A 25,647-nucleotide genomic window follows, 5' to 3' on the forward strand; every position below is an offset into this window, starting at 1 on the left:
CTCTGCTTCGTTCTGTAGAGAGAATATATAAGTCAGTCTTCATCTTAATTTTTTAGGAAGTGAAAGGTGAAAGTAAAAGTAGTGTCACAGCTGCTAATCTACTGAATCTGTCCATTGGCTTTTTTTTTTTTTTTTTTTTTTTAATATATCCAGTTGAATTAAACTTACTGCTGAATAATGCAAAAGTTGAAGCAAGGAAATAAAATCACATTTTTCACTTAGTATTTATTTTTTCATATCTGTCTATTAATCATAGCTTTCAGGGTCACAGCACAAAGCTGATCTCTGATGAGCTTTAACTGGTTTATAGGTGTTGGTGTACTGGGGCTTATTGTAACTGCTTATAATGAACTACTGAAACTGAACAAAATATTGCATCTACCTGTAATGTATTCCATGCTGATTTGTAATTAATCTATATAGTATAAAATTAATTACTAGCAAATTCATTCCTTAAAGAATGTGGCTGCTTAAAAGCAGAATCACATGACAATCAGAAAAGGATAAGGAAGAGCTTTGAGTTTACAGTGTCAATAATCTACATACATATGTTATTGGTTTTATAACTGCTGCTTCTTGTACAAATGGAAAAATAAAAAGAGTCACTATAGTTTATGATTCAAGTATAAGACAAGATAATGAATGGTCAGTGAATTATATACTCTGAATCTTTGGTTTATTTTGGATATACCTTTGCCTTTTCTGATTTTGATCATACTGATGTATTTCTTTTTCAGACATTCCTTTCATTTCCACATCAGATGTAATAAAAATATCATAGATTATAAGCAAATTTATAGACAGCCTAACTACTAATTTTATTTTTTTTTTATGTGGTGTATAATTCCATATGGTGAACTAGATTGAAATATAACATTGTACTATTAGTATCTTGTTGAATGTCTCTGCATGTGGTGCCAGGGAAACCCTCCAGACATTTCAGTGGCATTTCCTTCCAATAGAATAGGAATAACCAGGTGTCATAGCAGTCCTGTAAATTCTTGCTGTAATGGTTAATTTTTCTGAGTTACAAGAAGAATTAAGCAGTAACCTTGAGTCAGTGGCAGTGCACCATAACAGGCTTGAGTTTTAGTTTCAGCATAGCCTCTCCTGGCTTGAAGAGAACAGTATGCTATTTCCTCACACCTGGCCAATTCCTTTCATCCAAAAAATCTGGATTGTGCCCCTGTGTTGCTTGGTGTGCTAATATATGCCAAGAATTGGTTAGCACTTGGCATGTGCCTGAAAAATATGTACACTGTGAATATGTGACTAAGGATATATATATATATATATATTTATATATAAAATTTTTACCAGCAATAGTTAGAGCAGTGGAAATTCAAACTGTAAGAGAAAGAAATCACTGCAAGAAATGCCAGAATAGTACCAGCCATTTCTGCTCGTCTTCTCCTTTTATATGTAGGGAGAAATGCTATAGCTCTGATTTCTCCAGCACGTTGGGCTTGAAAAATCAGGCCCACCTAAAGAAGGGACAACCACAGAACTACAAAAATATGAACAGGAAATTACTACAAAAGTTAAAATAGAATGGAGATCACAGAATAAAAGAATGGTTTGGGTTGGAAGGGACTTTAAGGATCAGCCCCTGCCGTGGACAGGGATACCTCCCTCCAGACCCGGTTACTCAAAGCCCCATCCAACCTGTCTTTGAACACTTTCAGGGATGGGGCATCCACTGTTTCCCTGGGCAATAGTCTAGATAACCTAGGCTGGGATAAGCTATTACACTTGCATCCAGGTGTTACTTGAACAACAGTGCCTGTAAAGTGTTTTGTTACTGGTGGCCACAATGCCTCTACCTGTGCTTTTTGAGTTTTTCCATGTAAGTCCATGGAGATACTATTATTTAGCTGTGGATTTTAGTAAGACACAGATTGATTCTCTTCTCTGCCAGCCCAACATTTAAAAAACATGAACTGATTTCGAGCTGCCTTTTGGACAAATATTAGGGAATTTCTGGCGTCCTGCAATATTTCAGGAGTCCTGCAGCAAAGTCTTCTAGAATGGTTCGTGAATGATGGATGCAGACTCGTACTGTCCATGGTATCTGAAGCAGACTTCTTGTGATAAGATCAGTCACTGCAGGATGCATATGCTAGCTGACCAGCTCAAAATCTAATATGCCCTGAAAATAGGCATTACATTGATATCTATCATTTAATTTGCACAAATGTAATTTTAAAAAAGCTTAAAAATGGATCAGTCTCCATGTTCTTTGAAATCAAATATTACTATAGGGGGACTTTTTCTAGTCTCAATTCTGCCTGTTTTTTTTTTGTAATGAGTGGCTTGTCTTCAGTATTATTTCTGCTGACTCAGATATTCTTTACAATCATGCATTTTCAGAGGGACTTTAAGTCTTGTTGTAATGTTTTTGTTGTTGTTGTTGCTTTTTCTTCTCTTGCTGTGCTTCACTCTGGGTCTCCTTTTCATAACTTTAATTTCACACTTTAATGACAATTTCATCTCTGAAGCTTTTGCCCTTTATCTTCAGAGGGCCTACAGAGCAGTATAAAGCTTTGTATAAAGGCTGCAGTATGCAATTGAGTTGACAGGTTATCGTTTCTTAGCATCTTCCATTAGGAAGTTAGGAATTTTACATGGAATTCTATTGAAAATAATATATAATTGATGAAAATTTGTTTCTTCATCCACTGTCATGCCAAATACTGGGAATAATAAATTGTATGTGGTATCCAAAATCCCTAGAATAATATGGAATAGCCAGTCAAAGGAGTATTTAGCTCAACATTATTTCTACCACTTTAAAAAAGATGTTCCTAAATTCTACAAGAATAAGATTTGATAAGGTTGACTTACTTCCAAAAATGTTTGTACTTGGAAACAATAGTTAAAAACGAGAAAGCAATAAAAAGGTAAAATACGTATGCATCATCATAGCATGAATTTAGGTCCATTATGGGTAATTTCTTTATCCTTTTTTTTTCATATTGATATTGCTGAAGTTAATTCTTTTTTTAGTCCTCAATACTTTTTCGAGAATCATGTAGTAGACTCCATCATATTAGACTACCATGCCAGTACTGCCCTTTGAATGGGAACGGCACTCCCACAAACAGTTTTCCAAATCTTCTGAGAATTTGTATGTTGCCTTCTGTCTCAGCCACTACTTCTGAGCCAGTTCTGATCATTTGTACATTTGCTTCTTTCACAACTTTTGTGCTGATCTGGTCATTAAGCTATTGTACTCGTGACCTATTTTTACTTTAAAGCATGTTGCAAGGTACCAACTGAGAGATGGGGACCAGAGATTATTGACATTTTTCTATTCTACTTGTTAATTGTGAGCTATGAGGCCACAGCTGTCTGTTGGCATCCTCCTGCCCCATTTCTGTCCCCCTTATTTTAGAACCTTGCTTTTTTCAGCCTTAATATCTTGAAAGTGTAGGTAAACATGTATGTCACTGTTCTCACTATAAATGGACATCAGTTCTGCCACAACAATGGCATCCATCATTGTTTTGTTTAATAGTCAGTACATCTTTGTAGAAAATAGAATTATTTCTATTCTGTCTAATGGGTCAGAGAAACCCAGTAAAGCAGGGTTATAAAAGTTATTATTATTTGAATAATAATGCAAAAATAAGGGAATATTTCTCTTATATAGCCACTTATTTGTGTAGGCCTGATTAAAATAGAAAGTGGTTCTGCTTTAGACTTTGATCCTTAGGGCAACTATATATCTGATAATATAGCTTTAAGACAAATATATTTTTGATCAATGTATAAACAATACATGTATCCTTGACTCGTTTAGCACTAAAGGATTTTTTTTTCTCTTCTTTTTGTTCTTTAACTTGGAAAACCTGTATTGATCACAGCTGCGTTAATAACAGAGGAAGTCATTCAGAAAAACAAGTGGCCAACAGGGGAAAGTTGTGGTTCCCTAAACAGAAGACTTCATTCTGGAAAAACAGCCTTTACTCCAAGGAATGCAGTCATCTTACCTCATTGGAGTTGTTATAGAAAAACTCATCCTCATCACCAGGTTTGTGTGCATATAGGGAAGGGAAGCAGGAGCAATTAGGGCTGTTCAGCTGACTGTATAGACACTAGCCCAACTTTGAGCATGCATGTAACCTCAGAAGTCAAGGGAACTACAGAGCAATGTTTACTTTTTCTATGCTGCAGGGCCAAGTTAATAAAGAGGAACAAAAAGAATAAATCTGTTCTATGGATTTTTCCAGTGGTTGTTCAGTGGAGACTAGATATACTGGGAGCCGATTACAATTTAATGTGTTACTACAAAGAAAGGACAATGTTGTGTAGAAAAGATTTTTTCACAGAAAGTAAAAGAGCACAGTCTGACATTTTACTGCTTTGTCCAAAGGTCAACAATATTTTACTGTTTTGCTTAACAGAGGCAAATGATTTCTTGCACTGACATCAAATAAGAGGCAAATATGAAGAGGGTGCAGGAGAGAGGCTATGCTGTGGCAAATCTTACTGCTTTACCAAGGTCTGAGCCTCTCACTGAGGCTGGTGGAAATCACTCAGTGTTCCTATGTGTCTTGGAGGAAGAATGTGCTCCAGGAGTGTTTTCCCGTGATTCCTTTCCTGTCACTTTGGAGACATAATTTGAAGATAATTTTTATTACTGGTTTCTCCCATTCTCATGTTTTTAAACCAATAACATTGGTGGATGGAACTGGTATTCGTCCATTTCAGTTTACTTAGGTAGGAAGAATGAAATAAATACTGCAGCTTCTTAATGATATAGAAGCGTGCACTGTAGAAAAGATTTGGCGCAGAGCTGAAAATATCTGAGAAAAGAGCCATGCATCCTCTGATGCAGCTGTATCAGCTGGGGTGCAATTATAAAATCTTACTCTTTGCCAAAAGATGCATTTTCAGTGGAACACAAATTTTCATCATGGCATAGAGGGACACAAAGGAGAGGATTAGGCACTGGAGACCTGAATTCTGTTTTCAGCTTTTCTGTTTTCCTTGGGAAAGTACCTGCTCTGACTTTGTTTCCTTAACTGTAGAATAGAGATACTTGTTCTTCCTTGTGAAGCATTGGAATATCTACAGATTAAAAAGGGCTGTGTGCCTGGATAATACATTGTTACAGAAATCACTAATCATACAACTTAAATCATAATGCAGTTTTTATTATATTTATTTTCTTTTATATTTCTTTTGGTTTCTTTATATGTATTTCTTTTACCAAAAAAATAAAAATAAAAAATAAAAAAGGAAAGAAACAGAACTGTAGACAGGGTGAACTTCAATGTTATAGAACATATAGAAACATGTCAATTTCCTTTGTTCTGATTCAGTTTGGTCACCTTACAGTTGCAGAAGAAGGGCCTGAATCTTTTTTTCTTACTGTACTTTGTAAATGATGTTTGTTTCTGAGGCTCTTTGCTTTTTGCTACAGCACTAACAGTAGGATAAAGGAGTATTAGAATATGTTTGTAACATTTCTGTCCTGTGGATGTCCGATTTCACATAAGCATTCAGAAATCTTCTGAGAGCATAACTCTATCTACAACAATTCTAGTGATTCCCTTAAATCTATCTGCTGTTTAGCTAGATAGAAAATACAGCATGCAATACCTGTGAATACGTGCATCATTTTGTCCTTCGTGCTATAGTGGCAGTGTCAAGTGCTGATGAAATCACAGTTGATAATAGTTGATGATATAGGATGAGTGGGTGGTGAGTTAATGCATTTTTAAATCCATCTGTTCCAGAATTCTCTCAAGGGGACCTGACTCCTGTCTTATCACTCATGTAAAATCAAGATCTTTTCTACTGAAGGTGAGTCAGTTATGCTGTGTAGAAGAGGTGAAGGCAAGAAAAAATGATTGGTTATTCTACTCTTGTTTGATCGTGGCACATTATGTTGTGGGAGACAGTGGAGTTATAATTGTTTCTGATCTGGTTTTAGATGGATATTTGTCAACCAATTAAAAACAAATACTTGATGTTCTGTACTAACTTAAGAAATTGTATAATCCTTCCTGAAACATCTACTTTTCTTCCTCCTTGATAATATCACCTTCTAATGTGAGAAAAAGCAGTATTTACTTCCATTCTTTAGTTCTGTTGATTTGTTTGTCACCAATCCAGCAATATGTTGCATTTTCTACATATGTATACCCTAATGGATGTGTCTCTAACCAAGTTGAATGTAACTAGTTGACATAAGTAATTTTTTCTTCGTTATAGCAAATACTAAACTCTGAAATCAGGTAGCTATGCATGGAGTGCTGCCAGACTTTCATTACTGGATACACCGTTTTCTCATCTTTTATGCACATTTGTATAGTCTATTTGGTTGAGTTGTGGAATCGAACTGAGGAACTCGGTCTGTTTCCTTTCATTGTGATGAAGGGATGAAATAACATTAGTGGAAATGAGCTGAATATTTGAAAATCATTCTATATCTGTCTGTATTAACTAATCTGTCTTAGTTTGCATTGCCCCATTACCCTTTGCACTGTAACTTTTATTCTTGTTTTGGTGTTTGAATTCCCTTGATCAACAGCAGGTTACAATGTGGCTTTCTGCTTGTTGTAATGGTCTGTACTGTGTCTCTCCAAATACACAGCACATGGACACACATACTCATAAGTAGAAAACATCATCATTCATCCTTCTCCTTAGCATGCATATAGTTTAATTATACCCAGGTAGTCAGAGGTGGCATTCTGGGGATTCTCAGTTGGGCTTGGGATGAAAACTGATGTCTGTACCATTGGAGCCAATTGAATAAGTAAGGGCAGTATTAGGACTTAAACTGTCTCAAAGTGTATCTTTCTGACCAAAAGAGCAGGATCTGCTGGTTGATATCAATGTGAAATGTGGTGTAAACTGATTTAGTTAAACAGCACTTACGTCTCTACATTTGTTGTTATATTGGGCACTCTACTAGCGAGGTTAGCAACTTGCTGTCTGTATTCCAGGCAATCATGGAGGATTCATACAAAAAAAAAAAAAAAAGAATACAACTGAGGAAATAATGTTTTGCATTCTACAAGTCAGAAATACTGTGTTTCCTGTTACTTTATTTGCATATTTATGAAACCTGTATACCTTTATTTCTCAACATTGTTAATATCTAGCACTCCAGAACTATTAAGACTATTCTCTATTCTCCTGAGAATGAATAATGGTTTAGTAAGACCTCTTCTTCATCTACAATGGTCTTCACATCTAAAGGAAGGAACAGTTCCTTTTGAAATCACAACTGAATCAAAATTTGTTTTTACAGCGCAAGAACTATGAAAGGCATAAATTCCATTCTCTGCCTTGCTAATACTACCAGCCTGTCCCAGATTGCTTAAGACATAGAATGAGTAACAGGCATTTGGGGGACCACAAAATTATATTAGTCACTGCATCATAAGAACTTCTTTATTGTGTGCAGATTTTTTTGATACACTAAGTATCTTTTGCCTTTGTCTTTATGCATGTTTCCAAATTCTGCTGCTTTTCTTCCTCTCTCCTCAGCTGGTTTTTATGCTTGCTTTCTATTGCACATGTTTAGAGCAGATTTGAGCATTTCAGTGAGGCTGACTGTTTCACTTCTGTGAACTTATTTCTGTTCTATTATATCAGTGTCCTGGTTTTGCTGAGGAAAGCAGCATGGCAGGTCCAGCAGCTGCCAGTGACAGAGACCATGCCAGACCAAACCAAGAACATCTGTTTCTATTTGTCCTAGGTTTGAAATGGGTTTGGTGTCAATATTTGTTGTCTTTCCCAATATTTTTTCTTTCCTAACCAAGAAAATCTTTACTAGATAATACATATATGAGGCTTGAGTGCAACACCTCTCTGTAGACAATCAGATTTTCCCGAATCTGTAGAAAGGATTACATTGAGTTGGGCCAAGCTCACTACTGAAATAGGTGATTGAAGTTTTTTTTCAGCAGATGTAATACTCTACCTAAACTAAACTAAGGAGGTGACCAGATCTAAACTAACTTGGACAAAGCAGCACCTTCCCTTTATTCCTCTCATCTATTTGGTGGTTGTGAAATTCTGTGTTTCTGCAACATCTGTCAACAAGTAAATGTGCTGGAATTCCAGTGTGATTTAGACCTTTGTGCTGTATGTACTCAAAGCAAAATAGAAAGGTACCTCAAACTTTACAGATTCTTCTGGCTTTCAGCATGAAGTTTATGCGCTCCTTTTATATATTTAAACAGATGCTGATGACCTTTCTACTGGTGTATTCATGTTGGTTTAAATGAATCCACAATTAAGTGTCTGATTTTACTATTCAGTGTCTTAAATTCCTTTCACAAATGCTTCTATAAAAGTACATATTGACCTACAACAAATTCTGACCTTCCTGTGCTTGATTCATCAACCATTTAAAAGTGTCTTCTAAAATTGGGTAGGGAACATGTCCATTGACATAGGGACATAATGTGTAGACAGCTGAAGTCAACGATAGTCTTTCCATTGAGTTTGAGAAGAACTAGATCAGGATCCCAAGAATCTGGGGGGGTGAGGATATCCCACAGAAGGGAATCAAGAAGTGATGAGATAATAGTGGCATTGCTAAACAGCAATTTTTATTTTTATTATTATTATTATTTATTATTTTTTAGCTTATGCCACCTCTAACCTGTTATTAGCAAAGAGAATGAGGCACTTTTGTATTGAGTAGGGATGCTCATAAATGAGTTCCATTGAGGTTCCAATGTAGCTGGAGAAGTTGCACGTGGGCATGCTTTAAAAATAACAGACTTCAAATGCTTTCTTAAAATAAACAGAAACAAGCAAACAACCCTCTCACACACATACGCCTTTTTCCCCTCTCACAACAGATTTTGTAAGCCCATTCTCTCCTCTGGGTTAGGTGGCTGTCCGCTTATACTTTTACTTTTAAAGTTAAAGCTAAACAAAATCTTTTTGGTAGTTTACATTCAGATATGTATGTAATTAAGAAGTTTGCTAGCAATACAAGACAACAGAATAAAGCAAACTTGCATCATAAATGGAGCACACTACTGTAAGTGGATATTACCATATATGATTATAGCTGTACATATAGCTATAATGAAATAATAAATATATTTAATAGTAGGATTTCAGAAAAATCTGCCGTAGGTCAATGAAGCAAAAATGCCCCCAAACTCATTCATTTTTGTGGGTTAGAGATGAGGAAAACTAAACACTTCTAAAAATTCCTATGTCTATCTAAAGGATGCATACATCTGATTGGTGTCCTCTGCAGGAAGTAGAACTTAGGCTTTTCATGATAATTAGGTGCTCCAATATTCTAGAAAGATTTATTCACTTCTGAATTCCATCATGCTCTCGGGTTGTCAATATTCCCTTGCAATGATGTATAAAAATGTATACAAAGTATACTTTCTTTAACCAGACACGTAGTTACCTCGTAATTTAATTACATGAGACTCTACTGGGAATTAATCTATTTCAGACTCTTCTGATTTTTAGGATTTTCTAAATGGTATTTTAACTCTAAGAAGCTACATAAAAGTGCTATTTTCCATGTGTGTGTTTTTTTTTTTTTTTAATTTATTTTAATTATGTGAAAGTAGCAGAACTTCATGTAAAATATTTTAATCCGCTTTATGATCATTGTCCTCTTGCAATTGTATGTACAGGCAATACACTGATGAAACTGTAAATGATTATCAGCTTTTAATGCATCTGTTAATATATGTCAAAAATACTCACAATTTTCTTATATCTGATTTCACTTTGAGCAGACTAGATATTGAAGTTTCATTCCTATGAACTTTTCCTGCTTCGGCTAACTGAAGAACAGTAAATCCTTTTCAGAAGTGTTAATTGTATGTCATCACTTTCAGTTTATACGTTTGATCCTAGCATCTCAGATACAATCCAAAATAAACATTTATGAGACTGGATGGAAGTACAGTTCACCATAAATCTGGCAAAACTAATCCTCCCACTTTCTTCAAGATCCATCATGATTTATTTTTGTTCCATGGTTCATTCCAATTTCATATGGATCTTGAAATATGTATAGCTCTTCACACTCTCTGTTCCTTAGAGGATTCTTGTTGAAGATGTTCATAAAATAAGCACAGTATAAGACCCATTAATGTAAATGGAAACAGACTTACTCAGTTCATTAGTTGCAGTAGGCCCTGGATCAAGGCAACAAATCTGGTTCTGTGGTTAGGCACCACATAATGGTGGTCAGTGGGATGTTCAGAGTATACAGCAACATAAAACAATACAGGTGTGTGTGCATAGAGTAACATCCTCCAGTTCACTTTCTGTACTTCCAAAGAAGTCACACTGTTTCCAAGAAACACAATACACTTGACTGTATTTGTATGAAATGACACACAGATCTAGTCCTCCTCCTTCTTTACACCTTATCATGCTTTCCTAAGAATGCAGTGGCAATAAAAGTACCTCTTAAAATTTACCTCCATATCTACTTATAGCAATAGCTTCCTATATGGCTCCCTGGTCATGGAAGGAGATGGGAATTCTCTACCCATTTAGGATCCAAAGGAAACAGAGCAGATACATATGCAAAATATTCCTGTCTGACCAATTACTTTATTACTTATTATACTTTAGTAAAACATGAGTTCTCACTTCCCACCCTCTGCTCCCTCCATTTTGAAAGGCCTGATTCAAGTTCATAAAGTGTGTTTTTAAGCTGCCATATTTTAAAATCATTTAGTTGTCTATTTCAGTAAAGCACTGCATTTCCATTGAATTTGATTTGTGAGATCACTTCTTCCTGACTGTTGCTAGGACAACAAAAGCAGTTTTTGTACTCCAGTACATCGAAGCTAGTACACACTGTATCCATTAGCCTTCAGAAATACTGCTAAAATAATCAATATCAAATGTACTGAATATGTTAGGTTTTGAAATTACAGTTACAGTGAAAAACAATTTTATTCTCTGTGTACTTTAGGATCTGTATGGCTCAGTATTGATTTTTATTTCAACTATCATGTTCTGGTATCTAGCTTGGCCATTATATTGGTATTCCCTCTGGAAATCTAGCATTTTTGTATAAGAAGAATCATGCTAAATGGAAATGACTAATGACTAAGGAGAATGGTTACTTTTTCTTATCTGATTTTAGAAATTTGAGGGATTTTGGTGAAGGCTTTCTTCTGCATCTATTTAAACCTCCTCTGAGTTGTCTGTGCTTTGGATGAAATCATTCTAGTACTGCAAAAATGGCTGGAAGTGAATTTGCAAAGGTCCAAGAGCTTTCAATGACGTGCCTTGCAAGCACAGATTTTGCTGGTCTCACTGGGGGTTTGAGGTCACCCGGCATCCAGCTGGATAGAAGAAAATCAGAGGGTTTCATCTGTGAGCTTGAACTAGTTTAGGTACAGCAAGTAATTAAGAAAGTTCTTTAAAACATACTGGCAGTATCTATACCCTGTTGCTTCAAAAACTCTTTAAATTCGGGTGCTGCTTATGCTGCAGACAACCCAGCAGTAATATTGTTTTTGTAGGGTTATTGTATTACAACCATAATGTTGTCATGGTTGAGCTAACAACAACTACACTGAAAAGCAGGTGGTAGTTTTATGTCCCTTAATTGTATCTCATTTTTAGAATTTAAAAGAATTTGACAGTCACATAGCAGAGAATTCTAATCCATATGAAAATTATGTAACTATATACCATTGTTACTTTGGATGATAAATAAACATGCTACTTTTGCATAGTTTAGGCACAGAATTCTACTGTACCATAGACAAGGTTATTATCCTACCGCTCTCATGCTCAGATATAATATAGAGATTATTGGCCCTGATGCAGAGAAAACTTTAAACACATGCTTAACACTATACCATATGCTTAGCACTGAGAGGAATGTGCAAAAAGTATAAAATCAAGTATCTCCTCATTGCTAGAGGCCCAACCAACTCCAAAAGAGTTTCCAGCCCCAAAGTTTTCCATCTGAATGACAGATCATTATCGATTCATCTATGAAAAGATACATAGTTAGAGGAATCAAAATACGGTCAAATTTTTCATTGTAGATACTTAAATTCACGTGCTTCTCAGCATCAATACATTGAATAGCATGTTACAGTACTTTTTTGAAAGCCTTCCACATATTAGATGAACACTTAATGATGATATGTTAATTTTTGACTTGTATATTATTCGATAATGCCACAATATACAATTGTAGATGTCAAAACATATTTACTAAATGATTTGTGAGGGGAAGGGTAGTTTTTGTAGAAAGACATTTCTTACTGTACAAACGACTCTCTCTCATTTCAGTCTCAGTGTGGGTATCCTAATCAGATAGCTATTTCTACTGAGGATTGCCTGGGGAAGGTTCATTCCTGTTAGCTGATACTCGGAAAGTTCACCTAGGGAAATATTTCCATTGATTTTCTTTAGCCTGGTTGCATAATTAGTTCTATTGCCATTTATTTATTTATTTATTTATTTATTATTTTTTTTAAACCAGAAGGCAAGTAACCAAGAAGTTCTACGAGTTGGGTTTTCTCAGTCAGGTGCTGAAAAATGCTGATTACCCAAAAGTTTCACTAAACACACTGGGAATTGTGTGTATCAGGATCAACCCATGAAATTATTATGCAAAACAGTTCAATTGAAAGTGTTGGCTTAGCTTCTCAAAGAAACCTAAATGGTATTAAAATTCAGGGGGACTTGGGCATCTATCTGCTTTTCATTTGGTTGAAAATCTCAGCCAATATTCTCTAAATAAATTAGAATTTTACTTGTTTCTGACCAAAATAATAATTTTTCCATTTCTTGATGGTTATATAATAGTAATTTCTCTGCTTTTATGTACTAGTGGGCCCAGGCCAACAATAGATTCTTTGATGCAGCTGTCTTGAATTGCATTTTCTCTGTTTTTGGCAGTGGTTTCGGCTTTTTGCAGGAACAGTGTAGAGAACCTATTTTAACTTTTTATTCATGTGATCTACGGTATTTTTGCAGAGAAGAGACATCTTTTTGTTTCCAGATATTTTGGCTTTTGTTTTGCTCCTTAATTTCCTAGTAAGCCTGAAGCAGGCAAGGAAACATGATTTCTTCCTATTGTTTTGCTGGTGTTGTATCATCACCTACCAGAAGAGGTACTTAGAACATTCTGTTCTCTTGTTTAATTAAAAACAAACAGAGAAAAAAGTCCCCAACCTCTGAGTTTCATAGAGGCACATAATGACTCTTAAGAAACCTTGTGGAAAACAACAAGGTAGCTTTCATATCCAATGGGATTTTATGTTTCTGGAGGCTTCAGGTCTTGAGTGTGTGTGTGTGAAAAGGGTTTAAAAATAGACTCCTAACTATGTTTGCTTCACCATTGAGGAAACTTAGATATTTTTTGTGATGCATTTGCATGGGTTGAAATAAAGACTCTGTATGAGTAAATGAAATTTTGTATTACAGTGCTGGTTAATTTAAATATAAATCTAAACATGTATTGTTCTGTCTTTTGTGTTGAATGGAATTTATTCCCCTACACTTCTGTGATTTACTGTTATTGTGATTCTTATTGAACCTTTTGAGCTATTCTCTTGAGTTCTGAAACCAGGTAAAATTCATGAACCCTTTTTCTTTGCATAGTTACTATTTTGCTATGTTTTACTTGTACAGTCAGTTCACTGTTTTCTCTGTTGTTCTGGTAAAAGAAAGACATGTAAGTATCTTCTCAGTATAAAAGCCAGATTGACACAAGGAAGAAATTGGATTCTCCCATTAATATATTTTCCATATATTCTCCCTGTTTTCCATTTTACTTGCTCTAATGCATTTTGTTCGTTACCTCATTTCAGTTTATTTTTCTCAGCTTTCTGTTGTTTTTTTTTGTTTTGTTTTGTTTTGTTTTTCACAAAACTTATGAATCTACGGTTTGAGCAGGTTTGAAATTGCACATCTATAGTGCATTGTGTGGGAATGCAGGAACACTGCAAAACACAGGAATTGTTTGTACAGCTTCTAAATACATAAACCACTGACAGTGGTTTCTGGTGATAGCAAGAGAAACTCAGACACAAACAGTGGTCCTTGTTCATTTCTTTCCTGTGGTCTCAATGGTGTGATGAAGTGAAACAGTTCCAAATACTTTGGGAGCTATGAGCTCAGGCATTAAAAATGCAGTATTGTCCTAAATTAAACTTCTGTGCTGTTTTTAGAGACACTACAGAAGAGCTGGGTGTAATGTTTGATTCTGCATTGTATTGGATGCAAAGAGTTAAGTCTTCAACTGGCATAAAACAAGCTTGCTCTTGAGCTTTTTGACCAGTCTCAGGAAAGGAATAAAAAATCAAAGATTATTATTAACATTCCTATTATGAAGGAGATGGTGTAAATCAGTATGGCTATTATACTGCATTATAGCATATTGGAAACTGCCTTATCTAGCCCCGTAAAGATCTAATTATGGATGTTGAGAAAGAAAGGATGGCTTTCTGGCTAAGTATAACATTATTTAGCATTACATATATGAGCTGGGTTTTGTTTGTGTGTGTGTTTGTTTATTCCCCAAAGGGTTTGGCCAGGTCTCTAAGGCTTGGGTTAAAAAAAAAAAAATAGAAAAAGAAAAAAAAGGCCAGGAACTGGAATATGGAATCTGCTTATTTCCTGGGAGTTTGATAATGTCTTTTTATGTTTGAATTAGGAATTTTCACAGCTACTAAAGAGGGTTATAAGAAGACTGAGGTGAGACAGGAACCCCAATGTTTTCAGTTCCCATCATGTTCTCTGTGTATGTGTGAGTGGTGGAGGACACCAGCTTCCTGCACTTACTTTCAGTTGCTAGATAACTGGTCAGGTTGTAAAGTTTGCAGTCAGGAATCTTGGCTTTATTCATAACTGTGTCTTTCTGTGGAGGCTTTATCAAACTATTTTCTGCTTCTTTTTGACAATATGTAAAATGGAGACGAGCATTCTGAAATTTACTAGTGACATTCTTTATGATATCTAACTCTTATTAGGCCCAGTATCTGTTTGAACTCTTGAATTCAGTTCCATCCTCCTAGTTTGAGTTGATATGAGTTCTTTACCAACAGGATATCTGAGAATTAGCTTATTTCTGGTCAGCCATTTACATGCTAAGACTTTGGTCCTAAGATCACAATCAGTCTACTATCCCCAATAACAAAATTAAACTGCAACAGTTTGTGAAGAGTTAAGCAACCACAACATCATGAGGCTTATAATTCAGCCAGAAAGGCTGAGGCAAAGGAAAAAAACAACAACGATAACAACAACAACAACAAAAAGCCCTCTTGATAACACATTATAACTAAAGGACTTACTGTGCTTTTGTGGAGATCTATGGCCTTGAAAGCCTGAGTTATAAAATGGCTGAAATGTAAGGAAAGGTATGTGCTTAGTAACTGTACACTCTAAAATATTTACAATAGTCCATGGTACAATGGTAGCTATACCTTGATTTTTACAGTCAAAACATCTCTTCTTGCTCTGCATTATGGAGCATAAAAAGATTTGTAACAATGACTTGTGTTATTTGGGCATTTCTTAAGAAATCATTTGAGCTGGTCTTCCATTGATAGAGTCAAATCTGGCATGAAATTAAATCCAATTCAGGAACCTCATGAATAGCAAGAGAAGGTCTAGCCACTAAAGTCCTGGCGATTACTTTGTGGTCTTTACAGGATGGGTGTCCTGAAAACCAAAGTGACAAATCTGTCTGTGTTTGAGTGGTCATCTATGCCTCAGTAAGCAGACTTTAAAGACAGGTTCTAAAAGCCAGAGGCACTCAGATACACTCCATTAGAAAACCATTCCATTTCCCTTCATGGTCTGAAGATTTAGTATCTTAGGGGGTTTTGCTCCCCAGTCAATAGTGGTGTTTGATAAGGGGGGAGGGGAGGGGAAGGACTTGGTTTCATAGTGCAAAGATTCCATATGTAATTTATTTAACTGTCAAGTACCTTTTCTTGTGAGTAATGTGCAAGCTCTCAGATATGGGAACTGAAGATGTAGAAAAGTCTCATGGTGAATGTTGCAAGATATGCACAGGAGGTATTGGCGGGGTCCCCAAAATATGTTTCTTTTAAATATCTGTGATCATTGGATTATCTATATTTAATTTGTTTGCTGCTTTTTATTTTTTATTATGGATTTCTGAAATGCAAGAACAAAAAACCCATGCCCAGATCTGGAGGAAAACGTAGTGTTTCTTTGTTTTCTTCCTTAGCATTCTTTATAATCACATCTCTTTCCAGAAAAGTGTGTGTATAATTGTAAGCTTGAAGGCTGCTTCTTAGGACTATCCTCTTTGGTAATTCATGAATATAAATGCTTCTAATACTTGAGATAAATGTATCACTTAAAATGTAAATATCTCAAAAAGAGCCTTGTATTCTGGATGCTTGCTGGTGAACTTTGACTTTCGGTCTTGCATTCTGCTCTGTGAATAATGCAGACAAAATAATCTCCAGGTGCTTTGCCTGGCCATTGCCCAGATTTGGTCTATGGAACCATGTTTCAGTCTTGATGCAAACTGCATTATAAACATGCTTTGCTTCTGCTGACAGCAAAGAAACTACTCTGGGATAAACACTGGTATTAGCTCAAAATGTCTCTAAAGAATTGCAAGTATTTCATCAAAAGATTTATCTTTTGGTTTCTGTGGTTGTTTAAGGCTGTGCAATGACCCATAGGCAGAAACTGTGTGATGGATAGTCCATCAGTATGTCATATCACCCCAGCAGCCACCCTCCAGAAAAAGAGGCTGGAATTAAAAGGTTAATATCTGTTAAAACCTGACATTTTTGTAGTCTCAAGGTTCCAGTTCCTGAGGGAGAAGGCAAAATTTAATTTTCAGGATATATTTCAGAGTTGTGACTAGAAAAGCATATTTTGTTTACTTTGTTTGCTTTCTGAAAAATCTTGGTGTAGGAGAGAGTCAGTGTAACTCTAAAGCAACCGAGTTTTATTGAAGTCGGAACTGTTTTAGCTTTGCAACTGACAGTGTGTCCCTTCCATTCTTACCAAGTTAACCATTAGCAGGAAGGGGCTGGTAGACAATTTCAAGGGAGATGGAAACAAAGTTCACATTTGCTTTTCAGTCAATGTCTGTATTAATATGTTAAGTTGGTAATTGCTGTTGGCAATGTAGTAACACCTGCGTATGGCCTAGTGTAAACACAAAATTAAGTTGCCTGAGAGAAACTGAAACCAGAAGTGATCCACAACCAGGCACTAACTCCAATTTTGCATTTGAAGTTCTTGTGAGGATCTGAGCCCTCGCAGTTCCCAACCAAATAAACAGTAGAGAAGAACAAGTTCCCTGCTGGCTAAATTCTGTTGAAGCAATAGAATAGTAACCAATAGAATAATTTGTTCTATTTTAATATTATATCTAGTATTGCAGACCCCTTTTTCATTTGATGTGGTAGGAAGGACAAGTTAATTCCTTCAGCTGACTTGCATATGAATCTACTATTTCTTCTCACGGTTAATTCCCTGGCAGCTTTTGTTCAGTCTAATCCAATTCATTTTTTCACTTCATTGATATTTTATATTTAAAATTGCATTTTAAAATATGGACATGAATCTTGATCCTATTTGTAAATCAAAAACCATTAAAGACATATAATTATAGAAGTATCAGGATTGGAATCACTGTATGTGTATGTCAGTAATGTTTCATTAGTGACCAGAGGATTGTCAAATAATATTTTTCACTATTAACTGGTGAATCCTAACAGGTTTACATTTTCTGGGTTCCTTATCATGGGCATCAGATAGAATGATGCCCATATTAATATGGTTTATTATTATGTTTTATAATGGTGGATTTTTTTTTGAATTCCTAAATATACATTTTGAGGTTACAATATTGGCAAATTTATTGCAATACTACTCCATTTTTTTCTGACATGTAAAGCATAAAAATTTAATCATGCTTTACTAATTAAATATCAGTGTTGCAAATAGTTATGAGATTGCTATTTAAAAGTATAAACAATAATGAAGTATGGTTAGTTTTATGAAAATATACCTAATGGGTGAAAGAAAAGAAGGAAAAATACAGATTACTGATGTTAAATCGAAGGATTTACCACCATTGGGCTGGATTTGGTTTTGCAGTCCTTTCTCAAAATTTTTATTATTATTATTATTCAACTTCTTGAGTAGCCCCACTGATTTCAATCAAGATCACTCAGAAGTTAAGTATGACAGTGTGAAAGAGGGTACCAGAATCTTTCTCAGTGGGAGGTGGCAGCTACTCTTGAAGGAAATAGTTAGAATCATAGAATCATAGAATATCCCGAGTTGGAAGGGACCCATAAGGATCATCAAGTCCAACTCCTGGCACCGCACAGGTCTGCCCAAAAGTTTAGACCATGTGACTAAGTGCCCAGTCCAATCTCTTCTTAAATTCAGACAGGCTTGGTGCAGTGACTACTTCACTGGGGAGCCTGTTCCAGTGTGCGACCACCCTCTCGGTGAAGAACCTCTTCCTGATGTCCAGCCTAAACTTCCTCTGCCTCAGCTTGACACAGTTCCCACGGGTCCTGTCACTGGTGATAATGGAGAATAGGTCATCTGCCTCTCCACTCCCCCTCGCGAGGAAGTTGTAGACTGCGATGAGGTCCCCCCTCAGCCTCCTCTTCTCCAGGCTGAACAGGCCAAGTGACCTCAGCTGCTCCTAATATGTCTTCCCCTTTAGGCCCCTCACCATCTTCGTCGCCCTCCTCTGGACACTCTCCAACAGTTTCATGTCCTTTTTATACTGTGGTGCCCAGAACTGCACACAGTACTCAAGGTGAGGCCGCACCAGCGCAGAGTAGAGTGGGACAATCACTTCCCTCGACCGACTAGCAATGCCGTGCTTGATGCATCCCAGGATATGGTTGGCCCTCCTGGCTGCCAGGGCATGCTGCTGGCTCATATTCAACTTGCTGTCAACCACAACCCCCAGATCCCTCTCTGCGGGGCTGCTCTCCAGCATATCGTCGCCCAGTCTGTACATATAGCCAGGGTTGCCTCGTCCCAGGTGCAGGACCCGGCACTTGCTTTTGTTAAACTTCATGTGGTTGGTGATTGCCCAGCTCTCCAATCTGTCCAGATCTCTCTGCAAGGCCTTTCCACCCTCATCAGAGTCCACAACTCCTCCAAGTTTGGTGTCATTGGCAAATTTGCTCAGAACACCTTCTAGTCCTACATCCAAATCATTTATAAAAACATTGAAGAGGACTTGCCCTAAAACGGAGCCTTGAGGGACCCCACTAGTGACCATCCGCCAGCCAGATGTGGCCCCATTTACCACAACCCTTTGAGCCCTGCCTGTCAGCCAATTGCTCACCCATCGCATGATGTTTTTGTTTAGCTGTATGCTGGACATTTTGTCCAGTAGGATCCTATGGGAAACTGTGTCAAAAGCTTTGCTGAAGTCCAAAAAGACCACATCAGCTGGTTTCCCTTGATCGACTAGATGGGTGATCTTATCATAAAAAGAAATCAAATTTGTTAGGCAGGACCTACCCCTCATGAACCCATGTTGGCTGGGACCAATGACTGCATTGTCCCCCAGGTGTGCTTCAATAACTTCAAGGATCATCCTTTCCATAATTTTACCAGGCACTGACGTGAAACTGACAGGCCTGTAATTGCTAGGGTCTTCTTTCTTACCCTTCTTGAAAATTGGCACAGCATTTGCCAGCTTCCAGTCTACTGGGACCTCTCCAGATTCCCAAGATCATTGAAAAATAATTGAGAGAGGTCCCGCGATGACGTCAGCCAGCTCTTTAAGCACCCTGGGATGAATCCCATCCGGACCCATGGACTTGTATGGATCCAGGTGGAGCAGCAATTCCCACACACGTTCAGGGTTGGTTGGGAGTTTGTCATTCCCACTGTCATGGTCCTCCAGCTCAGGGTACCTTGGGTCCCGAAGCCCACCATCAGTGTTGAAGACAGAGGTGAAGAAGGCGTTAAACGTCTCTGCTTTGCTTATGTCATTGTCTGTGAGGAGAGCCTCCCCATCTAGTAGCGGACCTATGTTTTCTTTGGCTCTCCTTTTTCTGTTCACATATCTAAAAAAACCTTTTTTATTGCCTCCCACAGACATGGCCAGCTTCAACTCTAGTTGGGCTTTGGCCACATGAATTTTCTCCCTACAAACACAAACAGCATCCCTGTATTCCTTCCTCGTCGCCTGACCCTCCTTCCATCAGCCGTACACTTTCTTTTTTCGCCTAAGCTCCAGTAGAAGTTCCCTGGTCAGCCAGGCAGGCCTTCTGCCCTGCCTGCCTGACTTCTGATATTTTGGAATCGCCTGATCTTGTGCTTTTAGGAGGCAGTGTTTGAAGACCGACCAGCACTGATGGACGCCAATGCCTTCAAAAGCAGTTTCCCAGGGGACCTTGCTGACTAGTTCCCTGAGCAGCCTGAAGTCTGCTTTCCCCATATCCAGGGCTGAAGTTTTGGTGGCAGTTTTCCTTCTGTCACCATAAATTCTAAACTCAACCACATCACGGTCACTATGACCGAGACAGCTGCCAATTGCCACATCTCCCACAAGACCCTCTGTTCTCCAGCAACAGATCTAGGAGGGCACCTTTCCTAGTTGGCTCTCTTAGCACCTGCACCAAGACGTTATCATCTAGGTGCTTTATGAACCTCCTGGACTTGCTCTTGTCAGCCATGTGGTGATCCCAGTTGACGTCTGGCAAGTTGAAATCCCCCATTAGGACAAGGGGAGTTGATCTCGAGGCATCTCTTAGTTCTGCAAAGACTAATTCATCGGCGTTGTCGTCCTGGCCAGGTGGTCTGTAATAGACTCCCACAATGACATCCCCTTTATTTGTTCATCCCTTAATCCTTACCCAGAGGCTCTCAATTTTGCCATTGCCAACTTGAAGTTCCACACAGTCCAGCCCATGCTTCACATACATAGCCACCCCGCCACCTCGCCTACCCTGCCTGTCCCTCTTGAAGAGCCTGTAACCATCTATTGCAACACACCAGCCACAGGAATCATAGGAACAGGAATCATCCCACCAGGGATGATTCCATAGTTCTATGTTTTATGAGAGTTCTATGTTTTATGAGAGTTCTATGTTTCATGAGAGTTACTACGTATTACTCTCCTTCTCCCTATTAATACTCTCTTTTTCCCCAATGGAAAGGTCACTGCCTCTCATTTTGATTTGATCCCAGAGTGGCTGGGAGGATGGGCAGTCATATGTTATAGCCAGGAAACGTAACATTTCTAGGGTGCTTCTCTAGTGTATCAAAACGAAATAGAGAATCACATCCATCACACAAGCTGCAGGTGTCATCATGAAACACCAACATTTTCATCACAGTACAACTGATAGCGGTTAAAGCACACCTTAAAATCATAACTGCTTTTCATCTCAGCTGGGTTCTTGCTCTCTTAAAATGTATTTTTCTCTTAGAATACTTCTTTGTCAGAGGGAAAATAAATGGAGAAAGAAAATTGAAAGAATTTGGCAAAAATATTGGAACTAAACAGTTACTGAATCTTGACCATAAGGTGTCATAGTTTTTCAGCATGAGGCTTTCTGGAGGCACAAGGGTTCAGAGCCTAGTGCTGGTCTCTCCAAAGCAGACAGGTCCCCATGTATGTAAAGCTTTGTGTTAAGCCTGCTCTGTAGAGGCTGTGTCCAAGCTGACAAAATGGAAAATTCACAGTAGACTGTCCCAGTCCTTTTAGTTTGGGACATTTTTTGGATGAGCAATTTGTTGCTCTACTGTTCTCAGTAGTGGAAGTAGGGTGCAGGGAAGGAGGCAACATATCTTAAAGGTTTGGTGCCACCTTTGTCCTTCCTTTCCTAGAACAAATAATTATAGAAACAAAAAGTAGTTCCAAAGATGTTTATGAGCATTTTCTTTTCCCATCGCTCCAGCCTCAAACATGCCTCACCTTGCTACAGTAAATTTATATTCAAAATAAGCCCCTCACAAATGGCTTCAGATTTTTCAGCATCTAAATTTCTACAGTCACAATGAAGTTCAGATTTTTATTTCTTTAAGACCATTTCCATAATCCCCTTCTGTCTACTCTGTAAAATAAGAACATAATCTTTCAGCTGAGAGTCAGGAACCTGAATGAAAAGAAGATCCAACAGTCCATAGCAATTGGTCTGAAACCCATGGATCTTACAGTGAAACCACCCAGGGGAAAGGTTAAGGGCTGCCTGTTTGTCACCTGATAATGATTTTAAAAGGGCAATATATCCTCTCTCTCTTCTTTGGCCAAGAAAAGCAGAGGAAAAGATGAAGGGGTGGGAATAGATAAGACTCTTTCTGGAGGGGATTGATTTGTACCAGTGTTACTGAGTTTTCTATGTCACTAATGATTTATTTGCTAAGAGAAGAGCATGAAGAGGATTGGGACAGGACCTGGGCTGCTTTCTGGGCAGATCAGAGAGCCACAGCATGTACCTACTTCACCCAGACTTCACTAAAATCTAGGTAGAACCGATATGGTTATGGATAACACCAGAGTGTAAACCACATTGGAGGTGATATAGCAGTAATAATAAGGTGGTCCCCAGAAAATACCATAAAGAAAGAAAATCTTTTGAAGTCTTAAGAATAAAGAGGCTGCTGAGGGTTGAAGGTTGTCCCTATGAGAGAAAAGAGAGATGCAAATTTCACTTCATAATACTCTCTGAACTTAAATGCAGCCACAGAGCCCTGTGAGGTCCAGTGGGAATAATTTGGTTCTTTGCACTTTGCACATATTTCTCTTTCTTTTTTTTTTTTTTTAATACCATTCTGAGACATTGCAGAACTGACTCATGTCTCTGTACAACTGTGTGACACTGATTTGCTTCCTTAATGAATTACATGGGATTTCTAGCTGATTTGTTCCTATACTACTATTGTCCCTAGGTTTCATTTTGAAATTTTGCAATGGAAAGCCACAAACCACAGCTTGATTACAACTGGGGTTAGTGCTAGAGATGTGTCATGCGTATTTTAATTAGGAGCAAACACAAATTAAATTCCAGGATAAAATACTGTCATATTTTAACATAGGTCTTTAGGGGGTCAATACTTTCATGCTTTGGCATGGATGAGTGTTGTTAATGTTAACACTGATAAAAGCACTGAAGGTAATACTTTTCAGATTATAGTATATTGTAGTCATAGAATGATTTGGGTTGGAAGGGACCTTAGAGATCATCTAGTTCCAACCCTGCTGCCATAGGGGGTTGCTGTATGTCATAGTTTTTCTTCTGGCACTTCGTTGCTGGCTGGAGAACGTGGTGAGATAATTATCTTATTGGCCATTATGGAGAAATACTGAATTCTACCATAGGGATGTCTATCTGTATATACAGAGCACTATATGTCTGCTTATTAGTACAGAGAATGAAGTAACAGGGATAATTGTGTGTGCACCCATATATATGTATGTGAAAAGAGAGAGAGGTTGATTGATTCTTGCATGCAAAAACAGTTATTGACAGAAAGCGTTGCTCTTTCACCAGCTGACCTACATGACAGAAGTCAATGCCTAAGGGTATAAAATGAAAGAGCATGAAGTTGAAAATGAAGATGTCTAATTGTGGAGATGTGCAGTAGAGAATATTGTGCCAAGTAAAAGCTGAGAGTTATATTAAGAAGTCTGCTGGTCTTGAGACGAACTCTGACAGCTTACAAAAATAGTGTGATATTTCCTTGAAACGATTATGGTGTGAGAATATTTGTTTTAACATATGGCAAGCCTAGATATCATTTTAAATCTTTGAAATAACTTTTTCATTCAAATCTGTGTTTGTTTTGACTTAGGTTAAACTAAGGTATTGATTTTAATGTTGTTTTTAGCTTGAAATTTGTCCTTTTCGGGGGGGGGGGGGGGGGGGGGGGGGTGTGCTAATCCAGTTAAGGGACTGTTTGCCCAAATGTTTGCTCACTTTTTTTCAACTATGTCAAATCTAAGGTATTGTCTCTCCCTACGTCTTTTATTTGGTTCTCTTAAAATACCATTTCTGTCAGAGAAAAAGAAACTACAGCAAGATGTATATGATGATAGGTTCCAGGCAAGAGAAAACTTTCTGGTCCTTCCTCGAGCATGCTTTATTTTTCCTATTCTTAGCCCGAAATCAACTCCCATGACAGAGAGGTGCTGTTGCATATGTACTCCAGTGATCTCTTTCCATCCATTGGCGTAACACCTGAGCTCCAATATGATTCCTGTGATGTGGCCAGGTGAAAGGGGTAGAAAGAGTGACCTTGTTCTAAAAACAGACCAAGCCTTGCCTGGGCATGGGAACAAATGGTAGCACTGCTTGAAGGGCAGAGATCTTTAAAACACAGTGTATATGAAGATGGCTAGGGGATAAAGTGATGATTCCTCCTGGTAATTCCATGCTAGGTTATTACAGCGTGAAGTCCGTGTGTTTAGCACTTATTTAGAGAGTTTAGAGAATTGGTGGATAACTACATACCTTCAGTGTCATAGAACCTCCAAAGCAATTAGTACAAATCACAGCTGTCTCAATTATCTCCTGAGATCATGTGTTATCGCATGGACATATGGGAGAGAAATATTTTTTTTTTCAGAGTTGCTATTAAATGTAAGTAGTATTTAATAAAGGACATTCATTTGACTTGAGGAAATTCATCTGCAGGTGATGTGAAAGAGTATGCTTTCGGGTATTGCTTGCAACATGGCAATTACAGATGCTCAGGAGCCAGTTTATTGAAACTAGTGGGAAAGGGGGTCACAGCATTAATTTCATCATGAAAAATCTTCCAGGGAAGAACTGGTGAGTAAGTATGCAGTCACATTTGAATACTTTACTTAGGGGAAAAAAAAACATATTTAAGACTTTCAGGGTGCAACAATGGAACAGGAGCTGGGAGTAATCCTTTGGGCCAGCACAACCTGCCATGTTGACCCCAGTGAAGGAGCAGGCCAGGCCAGGGGGGCAGCCCCTAGCCCAGGCATCAGACACCTTCATAGGGATGGGATGAAGCCAGGCAGGGATGCCTGCTCATGAATGGGGGGCTCAGGATCAGGCCTGGTGAAGGTAAACAGGGTCAGACAGCCCCAGGTGAGGCTTGTCAGGGGCAGGTAAACTGCAAAATGATATTGCACGTGTTGTGCTTGCAATGATTCGTAAATGTTTTTAGCCTTTATAAAGCTTACTCAAGGAGCTTAATAATATCCTTTCAAACCTATATGGTGTGCTTCTTTCTTTTGCTTCAACTTTTTCTTGCTAGTATTCTGTGTGTTTGGTAATGTCTTATTTATGCTACTGATAAATATATTTCATCTACTGCTCTTCTATTTTCTTTTTGTTACTCAAATTTTAATTGCTTACTGTCTCTCTTCTGTTTACACATAAGAGGGGTAAATGAAGGTTCATTATAATTCTGTAAGTTTATGGAGGTGAGAGACAGCACAGTATAAAGGGTGCTCATGGCTTTAGACATATTGTCTCAGTGATCAGTACTGAAACAGGTTATGTAGAGGCAGAAATTGCTGTGCATTTAAACCAAACACACTTGGCTAGGCTTACTGATATCCAGTAAAAGTCTAGAAAGAGATCTGCATTAGAATTATTGCTGAAATGTTCACAACAATACAAAATAAAAAATGACAATATCAGGGCAAACATCAGTTGTCAAAGACATTTTTCAAATGGAGATAAAAGG

The 25,647-nt window shown here is 37.7% G+C and overlaps 1 long non-coding RNA gene across 1 annotated transcript; it reads left to right on the plus strand.

Moving 5' to 3' along the window:
* Positions 1–3,851: 3,851 nt before the first annotated feature.
* Positions 3,852–23,701, plus strand: LOC121076807. The gene is made up of 3 exons (XR_005823733.1): positions 3,852–4,033; positions 5,745–5,811; positions 23,475–23,701. It is a non-coding gene; the product is annotated as an uncharacterized LOC121076807 (long non-coding RNA).
* Positions 23,702–25,647: the final 1,946 nt, after the last annotated feature.

The sequence above is a fragment of the Cygnus olor genome, chromosome 12, assembly GCF_009769625.2.
Source record: "Cygnus olor isolate bCygOlo1 chromosome 12, bCygOlo1.pri.v2, whole genome shotgun sequence".
NCBI classification, from domain to species: domain Eukaryota; kingdom Metazoa; phylum Chordata; class Aves; order Anseriformes; family Anatidae; genus Cygnus; species Cygnus olor.